The sequence below is a fragment of the Protomyctophum bolini genome (genome assembly GCF_963924005.1).
Source record: "Protomyctophum bolini genome assembly, chromosome: 5".
NCBI lineage: Eukaryota > Metazoa > Chordata > Actinopteri > Myctophiformes > Myctophidae > Protomyctophum > Protomyctophum bolini.
The window spans coordinates 37,423,255-37,436,150 of NC_137866.1; positions in this window are offsets into that span (position 1 = coordinate 37,423,255).

The following is a 12,896-nucleotide window of genomic DNA, read 5'->3' on the forward strand; positions in this document are numbered from 1 at the left end:
ACACTCTCATTTGTACACTCTCATTTGTACATTCTCATTTGTACACTCCATTTGTACACTCCATTTGTACACTCATTTGTACACTCTCATTTGTACACTCTCATTTGTACACTCTCATTTGTACACTCCATTTGTACACTCATTTGTACACTCTCATTTGTACACTCTCATTTGTACACTCTCATTTGTACATTCTCATTTGTACACTCCATTTGCACACTCTCATTTGTACACTCTCATTTGTACACTCTCATTTGTACATTCTCATTTGTACACTCCATTTGTACACTCCATTTGTACACTCTCATTTTGTACACTCATCAGTCTAACTAAAGTAGAATATCCGTACATTGAAACTATAAACAGATCAATAATGACCTGGCATCTGTAACATAACATCCTATCTACATCTGTAACATAACATCCTATCTACATTGCATGTTCTCGCTCGTTTGTCCAGGCTTTTCTTTTTCCTTTGAAAACAAAACGCCTGCGGTCCCGAGGCTAGAAGAGGTGAGTCTTCAGGCTATTCTGACCAGATCAGATCTATAAACTAAGCTAGTCCTGGTTTAGATGACCAGTGACGTACTGTAGCAACTGTTTGGGCAATGGGTATATGCTCGCCCCAGGGCCCTGGCTGCATCTGCTGGTGTACGGACCGGTACCCCCTTGAGTCCCAAAGCCTGACTATCCTGCCTGCCCGCCCACCCGCCAGCCTGCCTGTCACACAAGACCCATTTAATTAAAAATAAAACTGTCACCGATTACTTGTGTAATCCTTCTTATGCACTATAGTGAGGAACGCGCCTGGGCATTCCTGGGGGGTCTGTTCAGTGTCTGTTCGGCCTGGAAGTGAATGAATGAATGAATGAATGAAGTGAATTCAGAGACGGAAATAAGAAACAGTGTTTTTGAATCAATGAGGATACGACTAGATGCAAGACACTTGGGATTATACTCTGAAAGTTGTGTTGGAGTAAACAAGATTTGTGTTGCTGTTGTTTATCATCAACCACTTCTTTTCAATCCAAGTGTTCTCTTCTCTCTTCCCCTTTTGTTTTTGGATTCTTTATTCACTATAAAGGAATGCATTTCCCCCCCAAAACAACTCGTGAGTAATTGAAAGGGGGAGGTGAAGCTGTGTATAGTGCATGCATGCCCAGCATCTTCATTCAGTATTTACCGTAATGGGGAGGGGAGGGGAGGGGAGGGGAGGGGAGGGGAGGGGAGGGGAGGGGAGGGCAGAGGAGGGGAGGGGAGGGGAGGGGAGGGGAGGGGAGGGGAGGGCAGAGGAGGGGGGCTTGGACAGACAACAGAGGATAGGACGTCTGAGCAGCTGGGGGACGAACAAGCAGCCAAAGAAAGCTGATGAGTGAGGATATACGAATGCAACGATATGCAGCGGGTGGAAAAAGTAATCACTCACATGTGAGCTCAATACTGTATCAATCAATACTGCAACATACAAATAATACTCTGTTACAAGTAAAAGTCCGGAATTCAAAATGTACTTGTGTAATAGTACAAAAGTATTGGGATCAAAATGTACTTAAAGTACCAAAAGTAAAAGTACTCATTGTGGCAGAATGTGTCATTTAACATTTTCAAATGTAGAAAGAAATGTTTGAAAATAGCAGATCTACAAGCTCTGCGACGTATTGTGAGCTAGTAGATCGGCTATTTTGAAATGGCCGAAATGTCTAGGGCTGAAGTTGTTTCTGTATGTTTTTGTAATAATAATCTAAATCTACAAAGCAACTAGTAGGCCTAACTAAAGTTGTCATGTACTGGAGTAAAAGTACAATATTTTAATTTTTATATTATTTTTAATAATGTTGAACAATCAGGCTATATGATGAGAATCATATAGGGGCCTTTATGGATATTGCTCAACTGATTTGGTCGTACGGGTGATGTCATCTGTATCACTCTAGACTCTACTTTGTATAATTCCTCCTCCCCCTCTTCATCAGTCTTCCGTTCCAAACATGCATTTCCACTTTGTTTACAATGTCCGCCATTGTTGATTTTCCAAGCTGGCATTGAATGGAAAGCCTGGGTTTATCTAGCATCAGTATTATAATGACTCAAAGATAAAATAATTTGCATATCAGTGCCTCCACCACCCCAGTCAGTACATTGTGGTACTGCAGCTAAAACTGCTTCAGAAGCTAGAAAGAAATGACAAGGACTGTTTATATCAGAGTGGTGATTTAGGCTCAAACCAATAGCAATACAATATATCTCTCTCTCCCTCTCTCTCTCTCTCTCTCTCTCTCTCTCTCTCTCTCTCTCTGTAAACGAATGGAAATGCAGATAGATTAATTAACAGCTGTATACAAAGAAAGTGACGGGGATAACAAGAGAGTATTAAAAGAGAGGCGGGAAGACAGAGTTGAAAGAGGGAGATTGATGGATTGAGCCAATGACAATCTGTTGTGTTAGGATATTACTGCAGACTGTCTGACTTTAAGTTTTGAAACAGGTTGTTTTCAGTCGGTACAGCTCTCGCCTTTGGACCACAAGATCATGGGTTCGATCCCGGGCACTGCCATCTCAGCGTATGAGTAGCACAGCCTTGGGGTTCGATCCCGGGCACTGCCATCTCAGCGTATGAGTAGCACAGCCTTGGGGTTCGATCCCGGGCACTGCCATCTCAGCGTATGAGTAGCACAGCCTTGGGGTTCGATCCCGGGCACTGCCATCTCAGCGTATGAGTAGCACAGCCTTGGGGTTCGATCCCGGGCACTGCCATCTCAGCGTATGAGTAGCACAGCCTTGGGGTTCGATCCCGGGCACTGCCATCTCAGCGTATGAGTAGCACAGCCTTGGGGTTCGATCCCGGGCACTGCCATCTCAGCGTATGAGTTGCACAGCCTTGGGGTTCGATCCCGGGCACTGCCATCTCAGCGTATGAGTAGCACAGCCTTGGGGTTCGATCCCGGGCACTGCCATCTCAGCGTATGAGTAGCACAGCCTTGGGGTTCGATCCCGGGCACTGCCATCTCAGCGTATGAGTAGCACAGCCTGGGTGTGGAAAATCATGCGGGAAGTACTGGGAGCTGATGGTAGTGGTATAGATGTCGTGCTCCCAGGGGTCTAGCGCATTTCCAGCTGACCGACAATAAGCCACTCCCGAGTCCCGACCTACTTTATGCTATCTCAGAAAACTACCATTGAAAAATACCTTTGTCATGTTTTAGACCATGTTAACGAAGTATCATTTTATTCAAATGATATCATTAAGAAACAGAAAACAGAAATACAAATACACAATAAATACACAATAAAATTATAATAAGAATGATAGGCCTGTTAATAATTTAAATAAATTTTTGTAACAAGTAATAAGACAATGCAAAGAAAAAGAAAAAAACTTGCCGTGAGATTAAGACTTGCTGTGAGATTCTTGCAGACTGCACACACAGGTGTTTCAACAACAAAGCACATGAACCCCCCCCCCCCACACACACACACACACACACACACACACACACACTGTTACCCACCCATCCTCAAATAACCGCAGAGAGAATCACACACGCACACAGACACAGATCCATACACACACACACACACACACACTTTTGTCTGAACCCCCCTCCCTCCGCACACACAAACACACACACACACACATCTCTACTTTCCATCCTCTCCCCCCCCTCTTCCCACCTTGCATCTAATCCATGCAGCTGTTGTCCCCCTTCCCCTTCTCCAGACAGATGCTCAGAATGCTGCGTTCAAGACCAATGGTAAATGGTGCACGTCGTATAGCACCTTTATCCAAAGCCTCTACAGTCACCTTCCCATTCACACGCACACACACACACACACACACACACACACACACACACACACACACACACACACACACACACACACACACACACCGACGGCATGGCGGAGGAACCGACTGCATGGCCGCAGAGGCCTAAATATCTTTCCATTTGCTCAACTGCATCTTATTGACCTCATGGATGGTGTAGTGATCGAGCTGGAAGCCCTTTCCCAAAGAGGCCGCTCCGCTCTACATCCTGAGCAACTGTACTGAAGATAACACTCAACACATGACATAACCACCGACCCCCATCTTGTTTTTCACACGTTGAGGGTCTTTATTTTCATTTGAGAGGTCGTCCAAACTCTGCATTACTGCCCCGATCCCCCCCGACCCGGATGCATGCGACTGACGTCATAGCAATAAAAGAACATACAGTAGAGGAAAGCTTATAAGTGTCCTTCATGGTTAGTGGTAAGAATTGAATTATTATATTATACATAAGTGTTTGTTTTTCAGCGCATAATTTAATCTGTAATTACAGTATATACGCAATGATTTTTTTTAATGGTTTCCTGTGGGCATCCATGTATATTTTATTTAACTTTTACATTTTCTTCCCCCCAGAGTTGAACGGTTGAAAGCCATTTCTGGAGGCTGGAAATTTCCTAGTTGTAAAACTAATGAGTTCCAAGTTGTCTTGAATGCAACATCAATGCCGCAAAAACCTCAGCTGTGCGTGTGTGTGTGTGCGTGTCTGTGTGTGTGTGTGTGTGTGTGTGTGTGCGAGTGTCTGCGTGTGTGAGTAGTCAGCCATTGTGCTCCATCCTTCCCTCCTCTGTCTATCTTCATATCCTGCCTATATTTAGCTTGGTGGTCTGGAGCAGCGAGGGGAGACATGGGGGGGAGAACAGGACACAGCTTCCCCAGCAGCCAACACATGCTCTGGGGGTTGCCGACCTCGCCAAACCCCCTCTGACCCCCAAAGATCCCTCTGGGACCTCTGATTTTGAAGGCTTTTTGGCTTTTGTGTGATCAATCCGGGACCTTGGATTCTACATTCCCAAGCATATTTGGAAGGGTAACACAGATTTGAAAATAACTGATCTACAAGCAAACAACGTGTCACATTGTGACAGAATGTGACACGTTGTTTGCTTAATGCTTATAGATCTGTTATTGCCCGGCTCCATCCCCTGAATCACTATAGTTACCTGTCTGTTGCCAGGGTCTGCTGTTGCTGTCATACAGTGTGTTTTCAATAGCAGGGGTCTCTCCATCTCGCCAGGTCTTAAGGTGAGGATGCCAATTTCATCCAGTCAGGAGAGAGTAGAGGACTGATACAATATAGATAGAGGCTAAACAAGTGAAATTGGAAGTGACGAATGAGCAGGCAGAATTGGATCTGGAACACAAGCTGATGAATTTGTCAGGATTTCTCTCATGATTGAATGAAATGTGTAATCGACCTGAAAGTACATTTTCTGGGGAGGGAGAGAGAGAGAGAGAGAGAGAGAGAGAGAGAGAGAGAGAGAGAGCTGAAGAGAGAAATGGTTACTATGTGATTATACAGCTTTAACATTTGAACGAAAATAGCAAGTTGTGAGCTTGTAGATCTGCAATTATTTGTGAATTCCCCCCAGAATAGGGATACTACGGGTTCAAGTGGATCTACTGTACAAACTAGTAGTATTAAGTAAAATTGTAAATATGACAGTAGGCTAGACCTGAGTGTTTGAATACATTATAATGTGATTTGCATATCTTAGCTTTAGAGGAGAATCTATGAATAGCTGAACAAATAAAATAGGTGTTTCATTCCTATATAATTTTGCTAGGGACCCTCTAGTCTAGCACTATCATGTCTGAAGTAAAATGAGACAGAAGTAGCATGTGCTTAAATTCATATTTAGAATTTTTTTCAGATGTCAAACATTTCTGAGATGATGGAATGGTGATGGATGGTGATGGTCATGGAAGGGAAACCTTCTGAAAGCTTCAAGAGCAAAGATAATCAACTTCAAAATCTATAAAGAACAGTCAAAATGATCTCTCAGACATGCTAGTGCTAGAACCTGCTCAAGGACCCATGGGGTTCTCTGGACCTCACTTGTTTTTTGTTTCTTACATTTTCTTACATTTTAAGAAATGCCATAAATTAGAAAACAAATACTTAAGAAGTAGTGAATATAGCCGATCTACAAGCTCACAACGTGGCGAGAAGCGACACATTGTGAGCTTGTACTGTAGATCTGTTGCTTTCACTAGTTTGGGTCCCGGGGCAAACGTCTAATAATCTCTCTTTTGGGTCTCGATCGGAAAGGTTTGGGAACCACTGCTCTAGAGAACATCTTGTATTGCAGCAAGAATCACAAAACCTTCACTGTAATTGTAGTAAAACTTTTACAGTATGTCATCAGTTTAATTTTACATATTGAGCAATGAACATCAGACAACGATTCATCTCTTTTTGGCCAAGAGACTCAAAAACGTTTGGAAAGGAATGATCCGCTCTACCGCAGAGTTGGAAACACCACCCATGATGTCATTAAGACTTGAAGTGCGGATGAGTAAATGGAAGGATATTTAGGCCTCTGTGGCCAGTTGCACCAGCTGTTTCGAACTTCAAACTATTATAAGCCTGATTATAGTTATCGTCTCTGTCGGGTGGAAACCTCATATATGGACTATTCAGGATTCAAATTCAAAAGTAGCAGATCTGCAAGCTTCCGCGCTTCAAGCTTGTGTATCTGTCACTTTTTATGCATTTGTGTGACGCTGTAGTATATCTCCTGACCTACTGTAGCTGATGCACCCCTCCAACACTCAGTCTCATAACTCTCATTGTATTTGGCCGAAAAGGATACATTTTTTCATATGATTGTGGCAAATAATCACAGAATGTCACTGCACTGAGAGACATCCAGCTGCTGTATACTCCCGAAGCTGCTCTATGCATCTCCTTGAAACATTTTTTTTTTTTTTTTTACCAGATTTTGCCTTTTGTGTTAAATAACACCATAAAACCGCCATTACCCTTTTCATGTCACGCACCCCCTAGAGGGCGTTTGCGCACACAAGAGGTGCACGCACTACAGTTAACAGTCCATGTGTACCACCTGTTTAGAATTTGCACATAATGCAGGAGGCAGCAGGAGGTTGCTTTACTGATAACGAGTGCTTCCAAACTCTGACACTCTGAAAAATAATAAGTAGCTCATACAGTATGTTTTTACAATTTTTCCCAACAACTGCAGAGTTAAGGGTTAAAGTTAGGTTTAGGCAATAGTTTTTGTGAGGTTTAACAAACGTCACAGTTCCAGTACTATTTAAATATTGATGAATTGAGCCAGAAGGCAAAGCTACCGAGCAATGTTCGTTCTTACTCTCAACTACTGTATGGTCATAGACAAAAAAAACACTACAAATATTTACAAGCAACTTTACAGATAAACAAGCCCCAACTAACTTATAATGAGCGGACATGGCAACACTGATTAGTAGACCGACAGCGGTTTGCATATTTTCCGAAGCGGATATGGAAACAGTCTCTCTCCCCCTGCCACCCCCCACATTTACAAGATACAGTAGGCGGGGCTCTGAATTGGATCTGACTGACAACATAAATCGGGCGTTCTGCAGAAGAATAGAAGAATATTATCCCAAAATATGAATACACGTTAATGTAATTGTAATGTAACTTTTTTTTAATCAAGTGACGCAATTTGACCTTTTACCACGCACCACCACACCTCCCATTTCTCACGCACGCACAATATGCACGCCGAGGGGGGCATAAAATGTGCCAAAAAAGCCAAGCCGGCTCTCATGTTTGGGAACCACTGATCTAGAAGGGACCAGGGTAGCCTGACACTCAGTCTGAATTTTCATTTAGTTTCACTTCATTATTCAATCTTAATGGGCGTGGCTAGCAATTCAGGGCTGGAGCCAGGCTACTAAAAACGGGTTAATTTAGCAAAAATCACAAAAAGTTTGAAAGAGGGTTCGATCTGCAATGATATAGTTTTACGAAGTTGATATGGATGCATACACACTTGCAGGTGAAATTGTGCCATGAGTTAGCTTGCACTGTAAGTTACCTGGGGAACGAACAAACTAAAATAAACACACCTATACAAGTACTGTAGTTGCTGTCGGGCAGAAACATCCACTTACAGAGACAATAATATTCTGATTCTGAAAGACAAGGTTAGAAGGTGACATGGACTTCTTGGTTCCGTCATATTCTAATCTACAGTAGTGAGAATTTCTGTATATTGTAGTGTATGTTTGTGTTCCTGTGTTTCTGGTATTTTCTAGTATTTTAGTTTAAGTATTTCGTGTCTGACCTTGTTGTTGCCTATCTTGTCTCACACACCCTTATGTTTAATTTGTATCACCTGTGTCCTGTTTGGTCCAGCCAATACAATTCCTGTGTTGATTATACCTGTTTTTTTCTCTGAATGTTTGTCAGATCCTGGCTCTGTTGCTGTTATGTTTGTTGCCTGTTTCTGCCTCCATTTGAACGTAAGTAGTGGAGAAATGTATTCCTGCATTTTGGCTGAACTTTAAAAATGCAGAACAAAGTCTGTTTGTACTTACAGAAATGATTGTAAAGTCACACATTTTACAAGTTATTTTTTAAGTTACAATTGAGGAACTCAGTCTCATGAGGTTGTGGTGACTTCTGTTCGTTGCTTTTTCTTTCAACAGCGCTAACAGCTGTTTTCTAGTAACCGCTGTATGCATTACTAAGGTTTTATTAGCTGAGACATTCCTTGGTGGTTTAGACTGGACTGGTAATTAAATCACTAGTAGTTATATACTAAGAACTTAGTAAGGAGTCCCAGAAGAGAGAGAGAGAGAGAGAGTGTGTGTGTGTGTGTGTGTGTGTGTGTGTGTGTGTGTGTGTGTGTGCGCATGCGTGCGTGCAGAGGTGGACACGGACAGTAATTGAAAATGTACTTGAGTGTATATATACTGTACTGTACTCAGTACTGTACTGTACTTTTAATATTAGTCTTTTTCAAGAGAACAAAAAAACAGGCCCCTCAGAAAATCAGCATGCCCCATGTGACGTCATGTGGCAGCCACAGTGGACGCTTCTCCACATGAGTGTGATTATTTTTCGTCCCCACCCTATAGCCGTGTCTGTGGCTCCCTTCGCTCGCCAACGGCAGCAGGGGCAGGGCTACCCTCGCTCTGTGTTCAAACTGTTGTTGTTAAGAGGGGACGCAATTCATTCGTACCTTTTTCGTAATTAGCTCTGGTCCATAGCCTTACTGCTCTTGCTGCCGTTGCATTAAGGCTATGGAACTGATTCCTGCCTCTAACGAAATGCAGACCAGCCTCTCCCCTGTAGCGAAAATAAAAAATAATGTTTTACCTACTCACCAATACAAAGACGGGTTGTGTAATTAGAAAGCCTACTTTTCTTAGTGGACGCACTTTGAACCCCCCACCACACTGACGGATAAATGTACTTTTTGGCCTGAAAAATATGATTTTAGTTACTCCACTGTGCCCTCTACCGATATTGCCGAGAGAAAACCCTCATAGAGAAGATTCTTCCTTCGGTTCAAATTCAGTCACCATACCACCTACCAGATTTTCCTGTGTTAACCATCCATCCATCCATCCATCCATCCATCCATCCATCCATCCATCCGCAAACCAACCATCCATCCATCCATCCATCCATCCATCCATCCATCCATCCGCAAACCAACCATCCAAGAGCATCCAATAAACCGTTGGCTCTGACCGAAATCAAATCAATTGTACGACCACACATACCGACAAAGACACACAAAACAACACACACAACCACCAGCCAGACACTTAGCACACAGGCGCACACACAACCACCAACAAGACAAGAACGCACACTAGTTGACCTAAAGAGGAGGAAATTGAATTTAAGGGGGTGTATAATCCAGCTCCTTGTGTGTGTAATCACAACAGGCTGAGAATACAGGGCCATTGTGAGTCTCACTGTGGTCAGCCTTATCACTAGGTGTGTGTGTGTGTGTGTGTGTGTGTGTGTGTGTGTGTGTGTGTGTGTGTGTGTGTGTGTGTGTGTGTGTGTGTGTGTGTGTGTGTGTGTGTGTGTGTGTGTGTGTGTGTGTGTGTGTGTGTGTGTGTGTGTGTGTGTGTGTCTGTCACTGACAGTGTTTCATCAACACCTTCGTAACTTCTCTGCAACAACAAACCTCTTTTGACTGTCTTTGAAAGACTACCGGTATGTGGGTTGGTGTGTTTAACCGAGCTGTTCATCCATGGTGAAAAATGATCATTTTAATAATGTGGCTCGTTGCTCTGGTGTCATATTATAGGCTTGCATTGCACTAAATGTTGAGTGATGATGCTATATGTACCTTATCACTAGCCCAGAGTTTAAAGTCTTATTTTGACTTCTAGCCATTAGCAGAGCTTGTCCATATATCTTAAACAAACATGCAGTGTATACTTTAGTAGATCTCAGCCTACATTCTATACGTCATTCGCTGCCATTCATGTCGAAATGTTGGGGGGAAAAAGTCTACGAGACTTTCAAGTTTCTAGGTATAGGTAATTCAGCCTTCTGAAAGTCACTACACCGCTTATTTGAACTACAATGTCTGTACAGTAGTAAGCTAACACAGATGTTGGACCAAATTAATATTTAATTTAATACACCTGGAAAAATAAGTGCAGCCGCAGCTGCACTTCAAACTCAAATTCTAGCTGGATGATGGCCTTTAATAACAGTACAGGGAGTTGTTTCTGCCAACATTGACAAAGGTCTTTCAGGTACATTTCATGTAACAATCACTGAATATGGACAAAATGCAGACAAACAGTGGTCCAGAAAGCATGGCCAGGAAAAGTTATTCATGTCAATTCTGTGGGGGACAATGGGTGATGACATCTCAAGTCTGGCACAGTACCATTGGAGTGGCAGACATGGGTGGTGGTTCCTCTTGATAAATAGGGGGAGCAGAGGGTGTTTGCCAGAGGCATCACATGATTCAGCTTTCCTGGGGAAAGTCTATGTTAAGGTACTGGAAAGGAGTAACTGGCCAATAGTTTCAGGTCCAGGAGGAAAAATGTAGATTTTGCTCTCTCAGACTCTTACTCTTGCAAGGATCCTGGAAGTATGCACATCCGGTCCATATGTGATTAGTGGATCTGGAGGTGTATGACCCCAGGACATATTGCAAGAGGTGCTGTGCAGCAGTATGGTGAGTGGCGGGCTCTAATCAGGGAAATCGTATCTATCCAAAGCAAGAGCCGTGTCCTCAGCAGTGAGTCTAGCTCGGTGGGGGTTGGCCTCCGTCCACGGCTGCAAATAGTTACGTGTCCTCCTTGTGATATTCATCGACAGTATTCTGATTGATTGCATCACTGCTGATGATGTTCCGAACATGGTTTGATCAGGTTCGGAGGATGACACATTGGCCTGGCTCAATTTAACAGTGCTGCAGGTCACTGTAACACAATACAATGGAAGAAGAAGCGGAACGACAATGGTCCTGATAGCATCGTCGGTCAGCTCTCACTGGATCAGCTCACAGCCTGGGATTAGGATCAGCACTTTTAAATCTGAGGCTTCTCAGATTGAAACTGGTGGTTTGCCCAGTCCAGCAAAGGGAATGAGTCCTTACACCAAGTGAAGTTCAAGTCTCTCAGGGTCTTCACAAGTGAGGGGAGAATAGAGCAGTATAGCGGTCACTGCACGGCTTCACTGTGACAAAAAGTGAGCTGAGCAAGAAGGCAAAACTCTCAATGTACCAGTCAGTCGTCGTTCCTAATTACACCCATGGTCATGAAATGGGAGTAATGATCAAAAGAACAAGATTACAAACACAAGCAACATCAAAATTGTGTTAAAATCAGGAGGGTGGCTTACGGGGAGGCTGAGAAGCTCAGAAGTCATATGTGAAATATTCGGAACGGAGCTGCTGCCACTGCATGTGGGTAGAACGAAGCCAGTTGGGATGCAGCATCATGGACCCTGGTCACCTCACCAGAGTCACCACAGAGTGATGTCCAGCTAAGAAGACTGAGGACCAGTTTGGGGGATTGCAAGTGCATACGGCGAGAGAAAGGAATATCCGCGAGTAGTTTCTTATGAACTTGTTTAATTTCAGCAAACACACAGCAGCGGTCTACCTAGAGAAACGGACACGTTTCGGCACGTCAGCCTTTCCTCAGCTTTTCAAACTCGATTTTGCATACGGCGGCCATAGCTGAATGAGTAGAGAACCGCCTGGGAAGCATGAAGGTCCCAGGTACGATTCCTGGTCGCAGCAATGTGTTTAGGTGTCCCTGAGGAAAACCCTTAACTGACTTGAGAAGCACTCAGCTGGGTGAAGCTGAAAACTAGATTTCCCCTGTGGGATGAAACGGGTCTAATTATGTTTTTTTGTTGTTTTTTTCATCTCTCTAGTGGCCTGGGAACGCCTGGGTATCCCCAAGTCAGAGCTGGCTGATGTATCAAGGGAAAGGGAAGTCTGGGACTTTTTCCAGGAACTGCTTCCTCCACAACCCGACTCCAGATACGTGGATGAAGATGGATGGAGGGATGATGGAGTAATAGGGGTATGCTCCTTTTAATGTGTGTTGATGTGCAAAACTATTGTAAAGCTACAGTATATTGCGAAGCTCTCCGTTAGTGTGTATGCATATAAGTCACTTTGCCAACCAGCTGGTGATCGTATATGTTGACTTTGTTTGATGGCAGTTCGTCAAGACACAAGACGCCAAAGCGAATCTCTGGTATGTTGCCCATACTGTACGCTGGTGGTTCTGATTCAGACTTTAATTATACCCACTTGAACCCTGTATATAGTTTGTTGCCCGGGGTCCCCCAGGGCAATATAATTGGCCTCCTCTCTTTTCTCCCATACACCAAATCTCTTCGCCGAACATAGCCTGAACATAGCCATACAGTAGATCAGCTGTTTTCACTGAATTTTCGCCTGTTATGACCCAGTATACGTTACAGGTTTAAGATGTTGGGGGGAGGGAGTATGTGAGAAAGTATACTTTTGTGTTTTGTGACCTGTAAGGTGTCCAGAGTGCAGCCGTGTTTTTACACTGCGTGTCATATTCCCCCCCCCTGCCTGTTAATTAT